The sequence below is a fragment of the Mesoplodon densirostris genome, chromosome 6, assembly GCF_025265405.1.
Source record: "Mesoplodon densirostris isolate mMesDen1 chromosome 6, mMesDen1 primary haplotype, whole genome shotgun sequence".
Classification (NCBI taxonomy): domain Eukaryota; kingdom Metazoa; phylum Chordata; class Mammalia; order Artiodactyla; family Ziphiidae; genus Mesoplodon; species Mesoplodon densirostris.
Window position 1 is genome coordinate 74195721 of NC_082666.1, and position 12276 is coordinate 74207996.

The following is a 12276-nucleotide window of genomic DNA, read 5'->3' on the forward strand; positions in this document are numbered from 1 at the left end:
TGCCACTCTAACCCCTAAGAGCTCTTTGCCAGCCACGCTGAGAAGTGAAAACAGTGACGGTCTAGGTACATCTGACAAGAAATAGGTCAAAACATTCACAGTTATACAAGAATACTTGAAATTTAGATATATGTTAACCATCAATAATGATGAATTCTGACCTAAGCATATATTTTGCCTTGAGATGTTAGCTAGTGACTCTATGACAGAATCATGATTAGCAAGATATTTAAATGTTTTCTATCATTTCACTCTCATTCTTTTATAGCTTCTGTTTTGTGTGTTTTTTAATGCACTTGATATATTAATACTGAACACGTGTATTATGAATAAATATACATAACTCCCGCTCTATCTATTGTTTTTTCCCCCCTTTTTTAACTGCAAGAAGAATGTGATCAGACAACTTGGAGATGACTAAATGATGAAGTCAGAATTTTTAACCCAACTTGATAAAACTCCAGACTTAGATCTACATTGCTCATGTAAAAACTGCCCAATAACTTGTCATAAATGCAAAGTTCTAACCCATTATGGGGCAGGAGGAGGGTGGAATATAAATGATCTTTAGAGCATTTGAGAATCCCTTGAAAACTGTGTTTGAAATTTCGTGCTCATGCTAATGTGCACTTTCTACGGAGAGAGTCCATACATTTCATCAGATTCTCAAAGGGATTTTTCTCAAAGTGGGTAAGAATTACTGATACAGAGGCGTCAGCAGCATCAATGACCTAGAATAATTTTCTGGTAAGAAATTAATCTTTCTCATAACTTTTATAAAACTAAGTGTGTACATTTCATATGTTCAAACATGTCTATCCTTAAAAAAACTTTATAGAACTCAATATTTCTCTACATAATTCAAATGCATCCTAACTGCCCAAAGGCAGGATAATTTCATTCTGAAGGATTTTCTCAATAATACTCCATTATATATTGTTGACTCGACAAGAAAGGATTTTATAAATGTTGTCATCAACATGTCTTTGAGGCTTTGACACATCTCTGGGCAGTTGTACATTAGGAATCAGAACATGAAATCATGGTCTAAAATTTTGTTATTGTCATAAATTGTTCGAATATTTTAACTTTTGTTTCGCAGGCCACTGTCCTTACTTCCCTTTGATGGGTACTGTGTTTCTCTGAGTGATAATGTGCTTGTGTACCAATGTGACACTGTATCTCATCTCCAAGCCCCTCAACCAAATGCCACGGTAGCAGAATATGCTGTATCCATCTCACATGCTGTTTTATTAGATTTTATTGCAGCCTTTTACTTTTAGACCACCTTCAGCTGCTACAGGCCTTATCTTTTCAGTTACCATTCACTGCCTTTTATTTGTGTGCAACCGTTTTCCAGCTTGACCTGCATTACGTCACCCACCAGATTCTTACTTCAAGTTCAGTACACAGAAGCACAATCTTCTGTTTTCTTATTTCAGTCACTTTCCTATATTTGAAGTTCTATATAAATTCAAGACAGGAGTAGAAAATAAGCCAGGAACATATAAAAACAGAAATAATGACTAAAATTACCTTAGATGACTCTTTAAAGAATTTGAGATAAATAATCTGCTTTGAGGGGGAAAAAAAAGTTGATCTCTCCACAGGTAGGGATAAAATAGATCCCACACAATATGGCTTTATTTTAGTTTTCAATGATATTACCAGCCAGAAAGTGATGAATATATAAAACAAGTATAAAGAGTTTAGTGAAAGGGTTGTAAGCATCTGGATTTTGCATGGGGCAAGGTTTAATGCTGGGCAGGAAGCTTTTATCTTCCCTTCAGATAAACTCAGATGAACAGTCAGTGACTTCAATGAGGGTTGGACATAAAGGGAACACTCGCATTTGGTCTGGGGTCATGTATATTCATTTGCTTATCTTATCAGAGACATTGTGATATCTGCTGGAATGTTACTATTTTGAAGACTATTAGTGGCCTTTTGGTAATAGACTTTCCTTAAATATGGGAGAAAATAAGGGATTTGCTGATTAAAAAACATCATAACATACAACATTTTTTGTCTGTTTAATACTTAGGACTTAGGGTTTGGGGATATGTCTGACTGTTAAAGAAGTTGACACTTCACACTTTTCCTATATTTTGTCGAACTACTTAAAAAATATATCTATCTGTCAGGGGCTTTTGCCTTTAAGTGACACCTCATTTTATGCTGTGATTTATTTACTGACAATAATGACTGTAACCACCATTACCTGATATTCTGCAGGTCCATAGCCCCTATCAATGCTGATTATTTTCCTAAGAGCTTGAGACCAGAAGGCTGAGCTACTATTTCTAATACTAACATAATAATTACTCATCAACTGAGGAAAATAAATAGTGAGAACATAATTTAATGATAATAATAATCTAGATAATCATTAATGATTAACCATTATTTAATATTAATTAAATATTAATTAATCAACAATTCATTAATGTTAATCATTCGATAAATAATGACTAATCTTTCAAACAGCCTACAAACACTAATATCACTGGTCACATGAGCTGTCACAAACTATATACCAATGTCTGACTTCGGATGCTAACACTATAACTTCTTACAGTAGTCCCTGGTTTAAAAAATACATACCAATCTCAGAACCTCTGGTTCCATGCACAAAGTAAGCATAATATACTAGAACACATGACTGAATGGCCTGCTCATGGCCACCCACAAAGATTAGAATCTTGGTCTCCTCACTCCCAGTCAGGGTACCTTCTACTATACTACATTGTTTCCCTTTTTAAAAGAAAAAAAAGTCTCCTAGTTCATGTTCTTGAGATCAGTAATAGCCATCAAAACCCAACTGTAGAAATAAGCCTGGCACAACCCGGCATGCTGTCAAATTTATTTTCCTAGACTGTGGCTTTCCAACTGTTTTAACAACTACTCTCAGTATGAAATGTATTATATATCACGACCCAATATACACATACTTAGGTACATAGTGAATTGTATCAGTCAGGGGCCAACTAGGAAAATCGAGGAATTTAATTCAGGAAATTGGTACACAGGTAATGGAAGAGCTGAGAAGTCAAATAATGAATTGAGAGTAGCAACAGTAAGAAGTCACTATTACCCCTAAACTGGGGGAGACAAGGGATGAGGCAGAATTAACAGAGCCCAGAGACCAGGGTGTTCTTATAAAATCTGAAACCATCATGGCTCTCAGTTAGGGCCCTGGTGAAGAGACAGCTGTTGCTAGAGATGTAGGCAGAAGCATCTATGGCTCACAAAACAGTGTCAAGTGTTGACCGCTCCCCCAAATTTCTATCCCGTATCTCCAGCTGCCCCAAAGCCATCGAAGTGGTTTCCCTTTCTCTTACTAAGTCTAAAGCATAAGTCATCATTTCAACTAAAATTACTATCCTCTTCAAGCACCTCTTTTTCTTTCAATTTTTTAAATTTAGTGCAGCTTTTGTAATGACAAACTATGATCACATTAGCAAAATTTTGATTAAAGAAAAAAACCCCAGAATTCCACCAGCTGGACCCAATCTCTTAGAATTAAGTTGCCAGTCTTCCTAGTCTTTCCTATATGTTTTTGTACCCTTGTAATCACAGTCTGTAATTCTAGTAGTATCTTGCTTACAATTCAAATTATTCCATAGGATTTTTCTTGTTGAAAAAGCTTTTGCAATAGATTATTGTTTTACTGTTATCTCTGTTTCCAGTAATTTTCTCCACCAGTTCATTCTACACACGTGGCTAACTTTAATCTTATTCATGGCACTACTTTACCCATCTTTTGTATGCTTAAGAACCTTGGGTGATTCCTCATTGTTCAAAAAAATGAAGTCCAGGCTCCTTAGTCAAGCTCAAAGGCCCTTCCTTAAACAGGGAATCCATGTTTAAGGATTAATCCATCCTTTCCAGCCTCATCATCTATTATAGAACCTTTCCTTAGGCCAAATGGTACCACTTATTATTCCACACGGAAATGTAATTTTCCCAGTGCCTTCCTTCAAACCATTCTTCCTGCCTATAATATCCATGTTCCCTTTGACGCTTCCTTTAGCCCAGGTGCTATTTCCTCCCCGCAAAAGGGTTCTCCAGCTGACCCACCCACTGTGGTTACTCTCTTCTCTCTTTTTAACAATTTGTACTTGTTACTTGAGCCACCCGTTGGACAAGCTCTAGGACCATATCTTCTACCTCTCTGTGTCCTCAGAGCTCAGCACAAAGGGCATACTCAATAAATATTTATTAATGATGATGATGAGACCACTGTCAGCACAGCTGTTCTGCTTTCTAAGATAATGAGGAAAGCAGTACAGGAGCATTAGTGAGAAAATGCACTGTGGTCCTCCTTAAATGCTGCCAAAAGTCCTAAGAGATTTACAAAAGTTCTACTCCAATTGCAAAGACATAAACTTTGGAAGGAAGAAAGGAGGGAGGGAGGGAGGGAGGAAGGAAGGGAGGGAGGGAGGGGATAATCAAGGACTATTTTGCATTTTCACATAATCTGTTTCATTTACGATACAGCCGAGATAAATGTGAAACATTCTTAGATTGTAACATCTCTATTAGAAACTGTCTTGAGACTCAAGACGGCTTAAACAGTAGATCATAGAAGATTCCAAATTAGAGCCCTAGGCTTTGTAAATCCAGCCTATGCATTTTAGTCCTATCATAAGCAGTTTGGTACGATGGTTAAAGTTTGGGCTCCCAAGTGGTGCAACTACTAGTTGCATGACCATGGAAAATTTACCTTTTTTTGGGCCCAGTTTTCCCAGCTGTGAAAGAAGGACAATAGCAGTAGTACTCTAGAAAATGTTGAAAAACTCACTCTCCCCTCAAAAGCCCTGATTTGTAATATATGTCGATTTCCAAGGTATAAATATTCCCACAATGGATGATTTCAAGCTGCTAATAGGCTCACAAGATTCCTGAAAATTCAACAATGGACTCTTTCAGGGTACCTTCCTTACAGGGTTGTTGTGAAGATTATGAGTTAATACATAAAAGCACTTAAAACTGGCCCTGGTATATCATATGCTTAGTTTGATGAATATTAGCTATTTTTTTAATGTTAGCTATTTTTATCATACCATTTTAGTTTGCCTTCTTCCATGGAAATGGAGGATAGAAATAGCAAGTACTATTGAAAAAAGCAGTTGCCATGATTTTAGTTCATTTCATCCTCTTCCTAATCACATGTTTTATGTTCACTACTGCCAAGCAGCCCCATTGACTTATTTGAATTTCTTTCCTTTTCCTTAATTCATCTTTTTTTTGGGGAGCATTCTAAGAATCAGAGGACTGGCTAAAAGCCACATACCAGGAAAGAAAAGTGTTATAAAAAGTAAGGATAATCCCAGCTGAATAATTTCCCCTGAATAATAATCATTTTAAGAAAGGCTTAAGTAACTACTCAAACAACTAGATATGAAAGTTTATTCAGATACAATTACTTATTGCCCATTTTTGGGGGGGATATGAATTGTACTTCACCTAGCCTCTTTTCAAAATAATTTTATTCCCTGGTGTTCTTCCTGACACAAAACAAATAAGAATTTTTTATTAAAAAGAATCCCAAAATATATGACTCTGAACGGTAAGACTTTCTGCTTTTTTATTTCTATCAGTACTCCCATGACTTCTACTTATAAAATATCTGCTTACAAATATTGTAATTTTCAGGGTGTTTCATCAGAACTACTACTCAGGCAATAAATATTTGCTACCTATAGAAAACAGGGTGTTTTTCCATCTTTAAACCAAAAATTGACTAGCCAACTACTCAGTTCCTCAGCTGGAACCCCCAGGTCCCAGCATTTTTCTCTAGAATGTTTTCCTTTCTTGCTCAGCTGTTCTGTCACTCCTCGGTTTTTTTGTTTTTTGTTTTTTTTTGGCTGTGCCATGCGGGATCTTAGTTCCCTGACCAGGGATCGAACCCATGTCACTTGCACTGGAAGCACAGAGTCCTTACCACTGGACCACCAGGGAAATCCCTGTCACCCCTCTCTTTTACAAATTCTGAATTCTTCATTTTCTTCTCCCACTCAGGAAATGGTTTCTAATTTTACTTTTGCAAATTTTATTCCCTTTTCAGTTATTTTCTCCATTGTTCCTTTCCTCCTGTTGCTATTATTTTGTTACTTCTTTCCTGAATGCCACACCTAAAGTCCTCTTCAACCGTTAGGGGATTTTCAGATTATGAAGAGCCTCCTTTTGCTGTCGGAGGAACACAGGAGACCACGAAACACTGAGGCTACAATCCCATGCGAATGGCTGCTTGAATTCTCCCTATTTTGAGAAAATGGAAGTCTCTCCCCATCTTTTTCCTACCCTTTCTCCTCTTTCCCTGCCCTGGCTCTGGCAACTGCCCTTCTACTTTTGGTCGCTTTGAAGGGGACTGCTCTTATCAGGTGGAATCATACAATATTTGTCTTTGATGAATGGCTGATTTCACTTAGCATAATGTCCTCAAGATTCATCCATGTTGAATCATTTAACAGGATTTCCTTCCTTTTCAAAGCTGAATGATATTCCATTGTATGTACATACCACATTTTGTTTATTTGTTCATCCATTGATGGACACTTGGGTTGCTTCTGCTTTTGGGCTTCCAAATAATTCTATGAAAATTGGTCTGTTCCAGTTCCTGATTTCAACTCTTCCGGATTAGCAGTGGAATTGCTGGATCATATGGTGATTCTAATTTTAATTTATTTTAGGAACCACAATACTGTTTTCCATAACAGTATGCTTTTCTTTGTACACCATTTTACCTTCCCACTAGCAGTGCACAAGGATTCCAACTTCTCCACATCCTTACTAGCACTTGTTAGTTTCTGGGGTTTTAAGTTTTTGATAGTAGTCATCCTATCTTCATTAAAAGCATGTATGCTATTAAACAAAAAGCTAAGAATAATTTCTGTCATACACCACCTTGATCCCATGTTCATAATTTTCAAAATCCCTTGAATTCCGGTTGTTGCTATTAATCTCATTTTTGCTCTAAAATATAGGACTTTGTTTCCAGGATGAGACCAGAGACTGCAGAATCTGCTTAAACTCTGCAGCATCCTTGTTAATAGGTCTCTCTTTCTCTCCACGTTTTTTACAGTGAAAGCTATCTTGCAGGACCTCCAAGCTTGGTAAATCCCTCTCTCCAGCTTGAAGTCAGTAGCCCATTTCTCCCTGAACTACAATTAACCTACTTATGGCTGACATTTCCGTTTCCTTCTTGTCAGCTTTATTAAGATGTAACGTACACTTAAGTGTAAAATTCAATGAGTTTTGACAAACCTCTACAGTATTGAAACCACCACAACAATCATAATATAGAACATTTTTAAGGGTTTCTATTTGACCTCTCTGCATTAATTAAACAAATAGAAAACTGGAGTGTGTATGAACAACCGTTAGCTGTATTGGTTATGAACAATACTACTCCCACATTCGTATCCTTACTTACAATCTTTGTCTCCTTTCTTACTACTGCTAAAAGATTCTTTAGTATACAAAAGGGAGATAGGAAAGCTGTGGAGAGAAGAGGAAAGGAGAGGACAAGAAAGGAGAGGAAACGGTATGTTTACTCTAAGTTGACATATTTCAATAAGCTTAATCCTAGACTATTAGCACATGATTACTGGGTTTTCTTCCACCTGTAGTAAATGGCTATATCTCTGTGATGTGAATAATTGTTTTCCATTGAATACTTTTGGCCCCTATTCTGTGTCTATAGGCTTGTAAGTTTCCTCCCTCCCTTCCTTCCTTCCTTCCCTCCCTCTTCCTTTCCTTTCCTTTTGTTTCTTTTCAGAAATGCTACTCTCTGAAATGTAGTTACTTACTTCTTCCTTATCAGTAATCTATGTTGAAATTTCATTTCTTAATGACTTTACATTTATATTGGTCCCATCACATTCACTTTTTTTTCCTGGATTTTGATTTTGTGTTCAACAAACACATTGTTCAGCACTTATTCTGGGCAGGGTATTCATTTCTTCTTCTAGAAACTTCATTTCACATCCAACAAACTCTTTACTGAGCATTTACTGTGTATAGGGCAAGTTTTCATCTTATATTTCTTTGGGTTCAACTAGAAACTAAGTTTTTCCTTTTCCTATTATCTGGGATGGCTTTCCCTGTATCCAGTTCACAACTGTTTGTAGCATTTGTTAACGTTTCCCCCTACACAAATAACATTGTGTCCTTTAATCCAGGCACTGCTTGGCATTTGTCAGATTTTTTCCCCAGCTTTTCTAAAAGCATATTAATAGCCTTCATGCACTTGAAATTTTGCTTTAAGTATTTTATTTAGAGGTCCTTTAAGTTACCTTGGTTTATATATTTAAAGACTTTTATTTTAAATCTGTCAGTCTAATTATAAATAAATTCCATCCTGGCACTCCTGAAGCTTAGATTTGGGACCCAACCCGAACACTAAAATAATGCCTTTAAGTAAAGTCTATTCTAATAATTGGGTCTGTAATATCTAGTTGCCCCTGAAATCCCAGCAGTTCTTTGCATCCAGTAGGTGAGGTGGTGGTTGATAATATTTGGAATTATAGAATTTTAGAATGCAAAAGAACTGTAGGGAAATAAAGCACAGGGCTAAATTATTTTATGACTTTGAATTTGGCAGTGATTTCTTAGATATGACATGAAAAGCATAAGAAACAAAACCAAGAAATGGACAAACTCAAACTCATCAAGACTTAAAACTTTGTATTTCAAAGGCACTATCAAGAAAGTAAAAAGACAGTTGAAGGATAGGAGAAAATACCTGCAAATCATATATCTGATAAGGTCTAATATCCTGGATACATAAAGAACTCTTACAACCCAACAACAAAAAGACAAACAACCCAATCAAAAAACGGGCAAAGGCCTTGAATAGACATTTCTCCAAGGAAGATATATGTGACCAACAAGGACATGAAAAGATACTCAACATCATTAGCCATTAGGGAAATGCAAATCAAAGTCACACTGAGATACCACTTCACACTGACCAGGATGGCTATAATAGTAATTTTAAAAATTTAAATAACAGAAAATAATAATAAAAACACAATAATCAAAAACAAAACAGAAAATGAGGATGTGGAAAAATAATTGGAACCCTCATATGTTGCTGATAGGAATGTAGAATGGTGCAACCTCTGTGGAAAACCATTTGGTAGTTCTTCAATATGCTGAACATACAGTTATATGACCCAGCAATTACATTCCTAAGTATATACACAAAAGAATTGAAAGCAGGTATTCAAATAGAAACTTGTACATGAAAGTTTGTAGCAGCACTATTCACAATAGTGAAAAGGTAGAAGCAATCCAAATGTCTATCAACAGATGAATGGATAAAGAAAATGTGATATATCTACACAAAGGGATATTATTCAGCCATAAAAATGAGGTACTGATCCATGTTATCACATGGATAAACCTTGAAAACATATGCTAAGTGAAAGAGGCCAAAAAAAAGGCCACATACGATGTCATTCCATTTATTTGAACTGTCCAGTATAGGAAAATCTATAGAGACAGAAGGCAGATTCATGATTTCCAGGGGCTGGGGACAGGGGAGAGCGGGGAGTGACTGCTTAATGGATATGGGGTTTCCTTTGGGGGTGATGAAATGCTCTGAAACTAGGTAGTGATGATGACTGCACAGCATGGCGAATGTAATAAATACCACTGAATTATACACTTTAAAATGGTTAAAATGGTGCCTTCCACGTTATGTGAATTTTATCTCAATTCAGAAAAACTTATTGATGAATGTGTTATTCACTACCCATGTGTTAGGTGTAGTAGATGTAGGGTTGATTAAGATACGGCTTCACTTTCTGGCCTTTGAGGTCCTCAAGGGACTGTCAAGTAAAGTAATACAGAATGAAGGTGTGGGCTCTAACACATACAGAGGCTGCTAGGGGACCAGGTGATGACAGTGATACCAGTGGTAGGGCTTTCCACACGAAGGCAGAGAGTCTTGGAGGACTGACTGATTGATTCAAAGTGTGTGAGTGTCCCCTTTGTGCCTGCTCCTATACTAGGCTGGGTGTTCAATGATGGACAACAACAGAGCCTATCCATCCCTCCTGGAACTTGCACTTGGGGCAAAGGCAGATATAAATTATAAACCCCTGCTGACTGAGGTAGGTGCTACAAAGAAGAGGAACAGTCTTCTATGAAAGTGCAGAATAAAAACTTGACCTAGACCAGAGATGAGGGAAGGCCTCCTTCTGAAAGTAACCTTTAAGCTGGGATCTGTGGAATGAGTAGGAAAGGGGAGCAAGAGAGACCAGCATGGGGAGTTAGGTTAGGACTCAGTGCTTTCACTGCTGAGGGCCTAGGTTCAATCCCTGGTCGGGGAGCTAACATCCCACAAGCGGTGCGGCGTGGCCAAAAGAGAGAGAGAGAGAGAGAGAGAGAGAGAGAGAGAGAGAGAGAGAGAGAGACCAGCATGTGCAAAACCTATGGCAACGGCAGGAGGAAACAGGACGTTAAAGGGCATGAAAGAAGGTTGCTGTGGTTGGAATAAGCTGCCTAAATGGGAGGTGAGACTGGAGAGACAAGCAGGGTCTGGGAGGGCTTCCTATACAGGCCCTGACAAAGATTATGTTCTTTATCCTAAGCGTGATAGGAAGGGGGCAGAGAGGGTATGGGGTATGGTTACCTCCATCCTGGCAGTCAAGAATGGACCAGAGGCGGGAAGAATAGATGTGGAGTGGAGACTAGTTAGGAAGCTACTGTGATTGTCCAGGGACGAGATGATGGGGCTTGCAGTTTGGAGACAGATACAGAAAAGCAGAGCTAGCCCTACAGAACAGGGGTGGAGTTAGGAAGGGAAAGGGGAAGACTGGCTCAGGCCCAATGACACCATGCACTAAGGCGTGGAGGCACTAAAGCGTGAAGCAGAAGCTGTATGTGGCGTACCAGAGGAGGTCACTATGGCAGAATCCATGGAAAGGTGTAGGTGCAAGGGGGTGTTTTTTTTTTTTTTCTTTTTTTTTTTTTTTGCGGTACGCGGGCCTCTCACTGTCGTGGCCTCTCCCGTTGCGGAGCACAGGCTCCAGACGCGCAAGCTCATGTATGTGAGCCTGTTTCTGAGATCAGATCAACTGATAATCAGTCATGACCCGTGGCACATACACAACCCCAGTGTCTTCTCCCATACGGTCTCACGGATGCTTGCCAGTTTAAGGGCCATGGCATGAAACAAATGAAAAGATGCCACAGGAGTGGAGTCTCTGACAACATTTTGCTTTCAAAATTTACCCCCCATTTTGATGTGATATTGTCACCCAACTAAACTATAAGTTCTTTAAGAAGAGGGGTCACAACCTTACCTGCTGTTTCATGTCCTTTTTGCTCTACTTGCCGCAAAGGGTCTTAATAAATAGTTGAATAAATAAGTACATAAATTAAAAAGGCTTATTTCTCAGCACACCTGCCACACTACTAACATTAAGAGGAAGAATACACACACATGAAGGAATTATGGAACTCTGAAGCCCTCACTGGTGAATGTGCTGTTGTCCCAGCTACCTTTTTTTTTTTTTTTTTTTTTTTTGTGGTACGCGGGCCTCACTGTTGTAGCCTCTCCCGTTGCGGAGCACAGGCTCCGGACGTGCAGGCTCAGCAGCCATGGCTCACGGGCCCAGCCACTCCGCGGCATGTGGGATCTTCCCGGACTGGGGCACGAACCCGTGTCCCCTGCATCGGCAGGCGGACTCTCAACCACTGCACCACCAGGGAAGCCCCCAGCTACCTTATGAGAAAAAATGTTGTCCTTATTCTGCTCATACTGCATAAGAACATGTCATCTTTCTCACCAAGGTGTGCTGGTCTTGATCAGTGTTCCACTGTCAAATGTGTTGTATGTGCAAGGTGGGGTAGACTAGTATGTGATTTATATGTCTGAAAAATACTACCTCAGGCTCAAAACACCTATGAAGAGACTATTACAGCACCATCCGAATGACAGGGATGCAAAAGATTTCCTTGAACTTTTCATTCAAATTGTGCCAACTGCATCTCGAGTGTTTTGCAACAAAATGAAGGATTTCCTTTTTTTCTCCCAGTGGACTTGGCTCGTCTGAAATGAATTCAATTCATCAGACCTCTTATCTTCAAGGACATAAGCAGATCCCACTGGAAGATCTGGTTCTGAGACCCTTTGCTCAGAAAAACTTTAGTCTCAGAAAACTTTAGTTAAGATGTAAGTCCCAAAAGGCAAGACTTTGAACATATTGGAGTTAGGGAGAAAGCAATTAGACTAGTAATTCAGAGCTTAGGACTTGCATT